We start from the raw sequence: 11,529 nt of genomic DNA on the forward strand, positions 1-11,529 counted from the left end.
AAAGGGATATTGTTTAAATGTGGGACACAAAATATAGAATATGCAGCTTCGATTCGGCAATATGTGTCTGAAAACTGGCAACAATCATGGGAAAGCTCTGAAATGGGTCGCTGGTGCTACTCAATATTTCCACGAGTTTCTAGAAACTGCTGGTTCAAAGACTTGGATATAAACAGAACATTCATTCGAAATATTTCACGATTGATGGCAAATCACTATTTACTTAAAAGTCACCTCTATCGTATAAAGTTGACAGAATCTAACATGTGCGAATGTGGAGTATCATACGAAGATTTTGACCATACATTGTGGTCATGTGCTCGGTATTCTGAGAGTAGAGAAATACTTAAAAATGATATGGCGTCAATGAATAGAAGGCAGTACTCTTCAATCCGAGATGTTTTAGGGTGTAAAGACATTAAAATGATGCATCTGATTCACGTGTTCGTTCAAAAAAGCAAAATACGCCTCTAATCTGCACTAAACTTCCATTATACTAAAAGGTTAAATCTACCACGGACGGAAGTCACCGACACATCGATATGATAACAGTCCATACGAGAATCCGCATCATGAAACTATTAATTTTAAATACAAATAAGGATTGAATCACTGCTCAGTTATTGTTAAAAACCGGAAGAGCTGATAGTTTTAAGATTTAGTGTAAATATACTGGTTGACAGTAAAAAAAATAAAATAAAAATTTGATAACCTAGATTAAAATTAGGGCCATAATTGGAGCCTGATCCGAATGCAAGCAACAGACCCTAAACTTTTCTTTACACTCACCAAAGCGGTCATGTAAGGTTTTTATCCCGGCCAGACGGTGGACCTCGGATGTTCTTGTCCTGGGAGGGGTGTTGAGGATTATCCTCAGGAATTTGTGTTGGACCCGTTGAAGTTTGAGGTGGTGGGTTTTAGCGCAGCTCTCCCAGACCGGCATGCCGTATTCGATCACAGGGAGGATGATTTGCTTGTAGCCAGCAAGCTTATTTTTCAGGGACAATGACGACCGGCGGTTGATCAAAGGGTTGATCAAAAACGTTTCCACTTTGTAAGCAAGCACTCCGATGGAATCATATTAAGCAGGCCACCTCTTTGGTGGAAGAAAAGCACGCCCTAGCAGAAACCAGCAATAGCTATAATCGAAAAATAAATTATAAACGAAACGAATCGAGGGTTCTTGACCGAATCAATGTATGGGCCTTACAGGGGGAAAGAAACAACGGGATGTGAGAATGTAAAGAGGCAATACACCACCCCAGAGAGCGAACATTTAGGCGCCTGTAGGAAATACTAACCATTGTAAGAAGCTACCCAGGAAACAATTTGTGAGATGTTAGACTCCAGTTAGGTATGCTACCTTTCAAAAACATAAACTTTTTATGTTTTTATGCTGATACTGTTTCTTTATTTTATTTTCTCTTTCAGTTCTTCTCTTGACTTGACGACTGTACAACGACGTTTGCAGTAAAAAAAAAACAAAAAACAAAAATACGGAGTTCAACTTCGGAATAAAAGTCGCGTGTTCACACGGTTATTGTGGTCATTGTGCGTTCTCTTAGCAGGAATATTTCCCGTAAAATCGTGTGTCTGTGCTGATCGGCTGATCCGGAGCTGAGATATGCGGTGTACCATGATACTACTTCCTTCGTCCGAGTGCGTTGCTGTGGAGAAGTTAAATATTCAGTGACAAGACAATTCTAGCCGTGACCAGTTCCCTTCCGCCACAGTATCATTGGTGTTTGGTGCTGTGCAAATTGTTGGTTTTCGATTCCGGCTCTCCCGTTTTTTCAAGCGCTATCGAAAAGGTTAATGACTGTAATTGATTGGTTCTAGAATATCATAATCAAATCGTTTTCTTTTTTGTTTATTTGCAGTTCCCACCAACGGCAAAGCAAGTTCATCAAGATCAATAACGAAAATGAATATGCGATGCGCAAAACGGTATAGGTGTATACCGGTAAATAGGTCGAGAGGTAGAAAGATAAATGTGTTAAATAAATGTTATGTATTCATTCTAGGATGACCGATCTGGAAACTGTCTGAACCATCAGATTCTAACACGAGCCAAACTACTTAAAAAGGAACCTCCCAAGCCGATTGAGACATACGTTGTTCAAGCAGCTCCGTTGGCGTTGATAATGTGCTCGTAGTTACAGGAGCGAAAGTATCTCGACGAACAGCGTCAATACATCGGAGAGGAAAACGCTTGCTACCGGTTCCCGCATCGACCAAGGTTCAGCTGGGTAGTAGTTTTGACTAACTGTTAACTGATGAACTGGCTGGATGGACGGACGAGTGACAGAGGAGTGTCAAAAGCGGGTGGCGAGGAAGTCGGCACCGTTGGTTTCATCGCACTTCCAGTACATGAGCCCATTCTATGGGCTGCCGAATAAGATAAGGGATTTGCTGAGGATGTTCCGTGGTATAACGGAGATGTATGGTGAGTTATGTTTTTGTTATGGCTGAGAATTATTATTATTTATTCATACTAAGGCCGGAGTGGCATCTGCAGTTCTTCTTAAAAGTCGTCCTTAAATCCATTCTACTCCTCAAATCCCGGAGGAATTCACTAAATATACCTTTTGCTGGACTCTCTTCCGACATACGCACTACATGCCTAGCCCACTGTAATGTGCCATATTTTATTAGCAGGAATTCCTCCGGGAATTCCACCAGGATTTTCTCCGGGAATTCCACAGGATTTCCTCCGGGAATTCCACCAGGAATTCCTCCGGGAATTCCACCAGGAATTCCTACGGAAATTCAACCAGGAATTCCTACGGGAATTCCACCAAGAATTCCTACGGGAATTCCACCAGGAACTCCACCAGGAATTCCTACAGGAATTCCACCAGGAATTCCTCCGGGAATTCCACCAGGAATTCCTCCGGGAATTCCACCAGGAATTCCTCCAGGGATTCCTTCGGGAATTCCTCCAAGAATCCCTTAGTGAACTCCTTTTGGATTTCCTCCTGGTATTCTTCTGGGAATCCCTTGGTGAATTTCTCCTGGATTTACCTCGGAAATTCCTTCAGGAACTCCTTCGGGAGTTTCTTCAGGCACTCCTTCGGGAATTTCTTCGAGAGTTCCTTTGAGAATTTCTTCGGGAATTCCTTTATGAATTCTTTCGGGGATTCCTCCGGGAAATCCTTTGGGGATTCCTCTGGGAATTCCTTCGGAAGTTCCTCCAGGAATTCCTTCGGAAGTTCCTCCAGGAATTCCTTCGGGGATTCCTTCAGGGATTCCTCTTTAAATTCCTTCGGGGATACCTCCAGGAATTCCTTCGGGGATTCCTCCAGGAATTCCTTCGGGGATTCCTCCAGGAATTCCTTCGGGGATTCCTCCAGGAATTCCTTCGGGCCTCCGGGAATTCCTTCGGGGATTCCTCCGGGAATTCCTTCGGGGATTCCTCCGGGAATTCCTCCAGGAATTCCTTCGGAAGTTCCTCCAGGAATTCCTCCGAAAGTTCCTCCAGGAATTCATTCGGAAGTTCCTCTAGGAGTTTCTTTGAAAGTTCTTCCAGGAACTCTTCCGAAAGTTCCTCCAGGAATTTCTTCGGAAGTCCCTCCGGAAATTCCTCCAGGAATTCCTCCGGAAGTTCCTCCAGGAATTCCTTCGGAAGTTCTTCCAGGAATTCCTTCGGAACTTCCTCCTGGAATTCCTTCGGAAGTTCCTCCTGGAATTCCTTCGGAAGTTCCTACAGGAATTCCTCCGAAAGTTCCTCCAGGAATTCATTCGGAAGTTCCTCTAGAAGTTTCTTTGAAAGTTCTTCCAGGAATTCTTCCGAAAGTTCCTCCAGGAATTTCTTCGGAAGTTCCTCCAGGAATTCCTCCGGAAATTCCTCCAGGAATTCCTCCGGAAGTTCCTCCAGAAATTACTCTGGAAATTCCTCCAAGAATTCCTTCGAAAATTCCTCCAGGAATTCCTTCGGAAGTTCCTCCAGGAACTCTTTCGGAACTTCCTTTAGGAATTCCTTCGGAAGATCCTCCAGGAATTCCTTCGGGAGCTCCACCAGTAATTCCTCTAGAAATTTCATTGGAAATTCCTCTAGGAATTCCCCCAAAAGTTCCTCCAGGAATTCCTTCCGAAGCTCCTCTACGAGTTTCTTTGGAAGTTCTTCTTGGCTTCCGAAGGAATTCCTGGAGGATCTTCCGAACGAATTCCTTGAGGAACTTCCGGAGGAATTCCTGGAGGAACTTCCGGAAGAAATTCCTGGAGGAACTTCCGGAGTAATTCCAGGAGGAACTTCCGGAGGAATTCCTGGAGGAACTTTCGAAGAAATTCCTGGAGGAACTTTCGGAAGAATTCCTGGAAGAACTTTCAAAGAAACTCCTAGAGGAACTTCTGAATGAATTCCTGGAGGAACTTCCGAAGGAATTCCTGGAGGAACTTCCGAAAGAATTCCTGGAGGAACTTCCGAAGGAATTCCAGGAGGAACTTCCGAAGAAATTCCTGGAGGAACTTTCGGAAGAATTCCTGGAAGAACTTTCAAAGAAACTCCTAGAGGAACTTCTGAATGAATTCCTGGAGGAACTTTCGAAAGAATTCCTGGAGGAACTTTCGGAGGAATTTCTGTAGGAACTTCCGAAGAAATTCCTGTAGGAACTTTCGGAGGAATTCCTGGAGGAACTTCCGAAGAAATTCCTGGAGGAACTTCCGAAGGAATTCCTGGAGAAACTTCCGAAGGAATTCCTGGAGGAACTTTCGGGGAAATACCTGGAGGAACTTCCGAAGGAATTCCTGGAGGAATTCACAGAGGAAGTTCCTCAAGGAATTCCTTTGGAAGTTCCTCCAGGAATTCCTTCGGAAGTTCCTTCAGGAATTCCTTCGGAAGTTTCTCCAGGAATTCCTTTGGAAGTTCCTCCAGGAATTCCTTCGAAAGTTCCACCAGGAATGCATTCGGAAGTTCCTCTAGGAGTTTCTTTGAAAGTTCTTCCAGGAATTCTTCCAAAAGTTCCTCCAGGAATTTCTTCGGAAGTTCCTCCAGGAATTCCTCCGGAAGTTCCTCCTGGAATTCCTCCGCAAATTCCTCCAAAAATTCCTCCGGAAGTTCCTCCAGGAATTCCTTCGGAAGCTCCTCCAGGAACTCGTTCGGAACTTCCTTTAGGAATTCCTTCGGAAGATCCTCCAGGAATTCCTTCGGGAGCTCCACCAGTAATTCCTCTAGAAATTCCATTGGAAATTCCTCCAGGAATTCCCCCAAAAGTTCCTCCAGGAATTCCTTCCGAAGTTCCTCTACGAGTTTCTTTGGAAGTTCTTCTTGGCTTCCGAAGGAATTCCTGGAGGAACTTCCGAACGAATTCCTGGAGGAACTTCCGGAGGAATTCCTGGAGGAACTTCCGGTGGGATTCCTGGAGGAACTTTCGGAGGAACTCCTGGAGGAACTTCCGAAGAAATTCTTGGAGGAACTTCCGAAGAAATTCCTGGAGGAACTTCCGAAGGAATTCCTGGAGGAACTTCCGAAGAAATTCCTGGAGGAACTCCCGAATGAATTCCTGGAGAAACTTCCGAAAGAATTCCTGGAGGAACTTCCGAAGGAATTCTTGGAGGAACTTCCAAAGAAACCCCTAGAGGAACTTCCGAAGGAATTCCTGGAGGAATTTTCGGGGGAATTCCTTGAGGAACTTCCTCCAGTAATCCCTCTGTGAATTCCTCCAGGAATTCCTCCGTAAATTCCTCTATGAATTCCTTCAGAAATTCCTCCAGGAATTCCTCCGGGAATTCCTCCAGGAATTTTGGGAGGAAGTCCTGGAAGAACTTCCCAAGGAATTCCTGGAGGAAATTCCGAAGATTTTCCTGGAGGAACTTCCGAAGGAATTCCAGGAGGAACTTCCGAAGGAATTCCTGGAAGAACTTCCGAAGGAATTCCTGGAGGAACTTCCGAAGATTTTCCTGGAGGAAAATCCGAAGGAATTCCAGGAGGAACTTCCGAAGGAATTTCTGGAAGAACTTCCGAAGGAATTCCTGGAGAAACTTCCGAAAGAATTCCTGGGGGAACTTCCGAAGGAATTCCTGGAGAAACTTCCAAAGAAACTCCTAGAGGAACTTCCTCCAGTAATTCCTCTGTGAATTCCTCCAGGAATTCCGCCGTGAATTCCTCTATGAATTCCTCCAGAAATTCCTCCAGGAATTCCTCCGGGAATTCCTCCAGGAATTCCTCCGGGAATTCCTCCAGGAATTTTGGGAGGAAGTCCTGGAAGAACTTCCCAAGGAATTCCTGGAGGAACTTCCGAAGATTTTCCTGGAGGAACTTCCGAAGGAATTCCAGGAGGAACTTCCGAAGGAATTCCTGGAAGAACTTCCGAAGGAATTCCTGGAGGAACTTCCGAAGGAATTCCTGGAGGATCTTCCGAAGAAATTCCTGGAGGAACTCCCGAAGGAATTCCTGGAGAAACTTCCGAAGAATTCCCTGGAGGAACTTCCGAAAGAATTCCTGGGGGAACTTCCGAAGGAATTCCTGGAGGAATTTTCGGGGGTCCTGGAGGAACTTCCGAAGGAATTTCTGGAGGAACTTCCGAAGGAATTCTTGGAGGAACTTCCGAAGGAATTCCTGGAGGAACTCCCGAAGGAATTCCTGGAGAAACTTCCGAAGGAATTCCTGGAGGAACTTCCGAAAGAATTCCTGGGGGAACTTGCGAAGGAATTCCTGGAGGAACTTCCAAAGAAACTCCTAGAGGAACTTCCGAAGGAATTCCTGGAGGAATTTTCGGGGGAATTCCTGGAGGAACTTCCGAAGGAATTCCTGGAGGAATTTTCGGGGGAATTCCTGGAGGAACTTCCGAAGGAATTCCTGGAGGAACTTCCGAAGAAATTCCTGGAGGAACTCCCGAAGGAATTCCTGGAGGAACTTCCGAAGGAATTCCTGGAGGAACTTCCGAAAGAATTCCTGGGGGAACTTCCGAAGGAATTCCTGGAGGAACTTCCAAAGAAACTCCTAGAAGAACTTCCGAAGGAATTCCTGGAGGAATTTTCGGGGGAATTCCTGGAGGAACTTCCTCCAGTAATTCCTTTGTGAATTCCTCCAGGAATTCCTCCGTAAATTCCTCCAGAAATTCCTCCGTGAATTCCTCCAGGTATTCCGCCGTGAATTCCTCTATGAATTCCTCCAGAAATTCCTCCGGGAATTCCTCCAGGAATTGGGAGGAATTCCTGGAAGAACTTCCGAAGGAATTCCTGGAGGAACTTTCGGAAGAATTGCTGGAGGAACTTCCGAAGGAACTTCCGAAGGAATTCCTGGTGGAACTTCCGAAGGAATTCCTGGTGGAACTTCCGAAGGAATTCCTGAAGGAACTTCCAAAGAAATTTCCGGAGAAATTCCCGAAGGAGTTCTTGAAGAAATTCCCGAAGGAGTCAACTAACTGTCCAGTCAGCCGTTTCCGTTGCCGTTCAGGTAATATTGTGTTTTGGGCTTAATTTCCGAAGAAATTCCCAAATTCCAGGAGGAAATCCAGAAGGAATTTCTTAGGAAGTTCCTCCAGGAATTTCTTCGGAAGCTTCTCCAGGAATTCATTTGGGAATTCCCCCGAAAGTTCCTCCAGGAATTCGTTTGGAAGTTCCTCCAGGAGTTTCTTTGGAAGTTCCTCTAGGAATTCCTTCGGAAGTTCTTCCAGGAATTCCTTCGGAAGTTTCCCCAAGAATTCGTTCGGCAGTTGCTCCAGGAATTCCTTCGGAAGTTTCTCCAGGAATTTCAAGATGCTCTTCTGGAAGAAATCCCAGAGGGACTTCTTGAACAAATACCAGAGGAACACCTGAAGGATTTTCTTGAACAACTCCCGAAGGAAATCCTATAAGAGATTGCTGGAAGGAATTCCTTGAGTATCTTTTAGAGGAACTTCTGAAGGAATTAACAAAGGCGTTTATGGAAAAATTCTCAGAGGAATTCCCAGATAGTTTTCTGTTAGAATTCCCAGATAGTTTCCTGGTACAGTACCTAGAAGATTTCCGGCAGAACTTGTGGAGGAATTTCCAGTAGTTTCTTGGAGGAATTTCTGGAAGAATTTTCAGCGAATCTCTAGGAGGAGCTCCTGCAGGATTTTTTTTGAAGAGCTCCTGAAGAAATTCCTAGTGGAGCTCCTGGAGGAATCTCCCGAAAGCAATTCTCAGATAAAATCCTGGAGGAATTCCCAGGAAACTGCTGAAGGAATTTGCAGATTAATTTTTGGATACATTTCTAGAAGAGCTCCTGGAGGAATTTGCCAATCAGTTTCTGGAGTAATTCCTAGAGGAACTCCTGAAAGAACAGTCAAAAAATACGTCAAATGTCCGAATTCTCAAAGTAACATTTGATGTTACAGCTGGAGGAATTTCTTGATGAACTTCTCAAGGGAATCCGAGATATACTCATGGAGAAATTCGCTGAGCAACTTTTGGTGAAATTTTCAGAGCAACTGGTGGAATTTATAGATGTATTCCCAAATAAATTTGTAGACGAACTTTTGAATGAATTACTGGGGAAAATCGATTCAGTGGTGGAACATCTTGAGGAATTCCAAGATGCTGTTCTTTTCGAAATCCCAGAGAAACTCCCGGAGGAATTAATTGATAGATTTACGGTGGAATTCCCAGAAAAATTACTTTCAGATTAATACCTGGAAGAAAATTCTAAAGGACTTTCCAGAGGAACTTCCGGAGGAAACCCAACAGCACTCCCGAGTAGGAGTTTACAAATGAAATCGTGAAGACATTACCAAAATAATTCCCTTATGTAATTACAAAAGCTTCTCTACAGGAAGAATTTCCTGAAAATTTCTTTGTGTAATTTATTGATTTGAATTAAAGAATAAATTCCATTTAGATTGAGAGTCAAAATTTCAATGAAATAAGTCTGATATGATTTTAATTGATGTTTTCATTATTATTTTTATCTTAGAATTAATTTCGATGGCATCATAAAGCACCGGAGTTAAAACACTACTCCAAGCAACCAGCTTACTCGTTCACGGCCTGTCCGACCTTGATCTTCTTGGTACCACACACCTTCTTCATACGGTTCTCGCGTCATCTCCTCGAACATTCCATGGCGACCCAATCAGTGCTAGAGTTCCTTTTGGCAATGTCCAGGGTGTCGTAAATCAGCCTTAAACCAGTCGACTTGCCACCACTATATGAAATTGAAGGATCTATGCTTGAAGGAATTTGTGGGGATATTTTTGGTTAAATCCTGCAAGGAGTTCTTAACGGCATAGTAATGGAATCGATTAAGGATTTTATTAAGTGATTTGCAGAGGAATCACCTAGGAACTCTTGCTGAAATTCACGACCAATTCTCATATAGAAATTACAGAATCATCCCTGCAGGAAGATCCGATGTAGTCCCTGGAGAATCCACGAAAGGTTACCTGGAGGAATAGAGGAATAAATTCAATTTAGATTAAGTGTGAATTTAGAATCAAACTTTCAGAGAAATAAGCTGAAGTCCAATATGATTCAAATTGCTATTTTTATTATTACACCATGAAGTTATATCTCCATTTAATTCGACGGAATTATAAGTTCACCGTAGTGAAAAGCCAACTCTAAACAATCCGCTTACTTCTTCACAGCCACTCCAACCTTGGCCTTCTTGGTACCGCGCATCTTCATACGGTTCCTGCTTTCCTTGCGCTGCTTTCGGTGATCTTCTTCTCGAATAGTCTGTGGTGGCCCAATCGGCGCTTGGGTTCGAACTTCTTGGCATGTACAGCACAAAGCTGGTCGACTTGCCACCGCCAAAGTTGGTTCGGAGTCAGAACACGAATACTAAATCGGAGATGGTTTTGTACATGACGGCCAACCTGTCACGGATTTCCTCCTTCGGGACCCAAGCCAGACCCGGACGCAAGACGTCGCAGATCATCTTTTCACGGCTAAGCAGATGGTTGGTAATGTACCTGCAGATACGGATCGTTGCGGTCGACATTTTGGTGCATCTCCTTTAATAGATTAGGTACGAACCGTCTTCGCGAATGCACTATAGCAAAACATTATAATTAAACAGCATACTATGAATTATTTGCACATGAAATACACGAATTTAAAATAAATTACACTATTCTTAAATTAGTTTATTTGCATCTAGCTGTCATTCGGAGCAAAAGTGTACTTATGTATTGGTTGTTTTTATTTCGCGCCAATACATGCACTTTTTGCTCGTATAACAGCTAGATGTAAATAAACCAGCATGAAATCCCACCCGAAACTACCCCAACAACTGCCTAACCGGCCAAAGCGAAACATATCTAACGTTAATGTAACATGAGTGTAACAGGTTAGATGAAATTATGCACCAAGCATAAACATACCTAACAAAAGTGTGTCATTCTAGCGTAACTTTAGCCTCACTTTACCCTAACTGTTAGTGAGAATGTTAGTGTAACTATCTAACAGGATAGATGCACATTATGCTAAAGTTAGAGTAACCTTCCTTGCTGGGTAAGCATAGAGCTTTTTGGTGGGGAGAAACTTTGGTGAGAAAACAGAGTAAGACAAATCCACTCAGAAATAGGATGTCGCGTGACATTAAGAAGCAACATGTAAAAGCACTTGAGGGGGGCAACATTTTCTAGCAAGAGAGTATAGAAGAGAGAGAGAGAGAGAGAGATAAGCCTAACTGGCGCTAAGCCGCGTCGATGTATAAAGCGCTATTCTCATTGCGCCGTGCCGTGCCGGGGCCGGGTCCCGGTCGGGTTATGTTTCAAATTGGTTGCATGTATTTTCAATGCAATCGTTCACTGAGGAAAATGGACGCATGATTTTCAATCAAACGCCTTATGAAAATTTGCCACAAGGAATCGGTATGAATTTCAATATGTTGCCTTATGAATGACGATTTTCATTAAAAAAAAAGCAAAGTGCGGCAGACTGGGTTCGAACCATGGACGTCAGGGTTTGGAGGCCGCTATGTAGACCACACGCCTATCGACGCTTGAATACTTGTGAAGGTAACTGCGTAAAAGAAGCATTGTTGGTGGAATAATTAGTCGAAGATTCATAAGGCGCCTGTTATGAATTTCACTAGTCCAGTTCACTGAGTGTTCACACCGAACCGTGCCGTGCCCGGGGCGGCGCCGGGGCTGTCATAAAAATTTCTTGCCGACGATATTTTGTCTCCCCGGTTGCAGCCCGTTGGCAGCATACTTTTTGTTTGTGATTGTATGCGTGAGCAACGAAAGCTTCTCGCATTTGACAGTTTGTTTCTGTTTTAATTTCTTGAGCCATTTGCAAAATTCGACATTGTTGTTTCAAAAAGGCGAAAGTCGCAAACGTAAACATGACTTCTTCTGCTGATTTCAGGAAGATTAGATACTTCTGGCTGTATTTTCCACTTCCGTTCGATAGAAGGCGCGGAGCGCCACCAGTTCCAAGTGGTTGTTAGCTGGGAGCGGTCCTAGTTGTGGAGAAATTTGAAGGAAAAGGCATTGTTTACGTTTGCGACATTGGCCCTTATGAAACAACCCTGTCGAATTATGTTTTGCATTGACAATTGGTTTTTGCGGAGCTAATCGTGGTAAACGGATTTCGGTATTTTGCTTAGCCAGATAAGGA

General features: G+C 43.7%; 1 long non-coding RNA gene and 1 pseudogene across 1 annotated transcript; one reads left to right on the top strand and one right to left on the bottom strand.

The window, feature by feature from the left end:
- Positions 1 to 1,454: 1,454 nt before the first annotated feature.
- On the top strand, positions 1,455 to 9,733 carry LOC134203723 (uncharacterized). Its single transcript, XR_009977682.1, has 4 exons — positions 1,455 to 1,811; positions 1,881 to 1,963; positions 2,025 to 2,446; positions 9,549 to 9,733. It is a non-coding gene; the product is annotated as an uncharacterized LOC134203723 (long non-coding RNA).
- On the bottom strand, positions 8,750 to 9,904 carry LOC134203722 (small ribosomal subunit protein eS24-like; annotated as a pseudogene).
- Positions 9,905 to 11,529: the final 1,625 nt, after the last annotated feature.

This window comes from Armigeres subalbatus, unplaced genomic scaffold (assembly GCF_024139115.2).
Source record: "Armigeres subalbatus isolate Guangzhou_Male unplaced genomic scaffold, GZ_Asu_2 Contig207, whole genome shotgun sequence".
NCBI classification, from domain to species: domain Eukaryota; kingdom Metazoa; phylum Arthropoda; class Insecta; order Diptera; family Culicidae; genus Armigeres; species Armigeres subalbatus.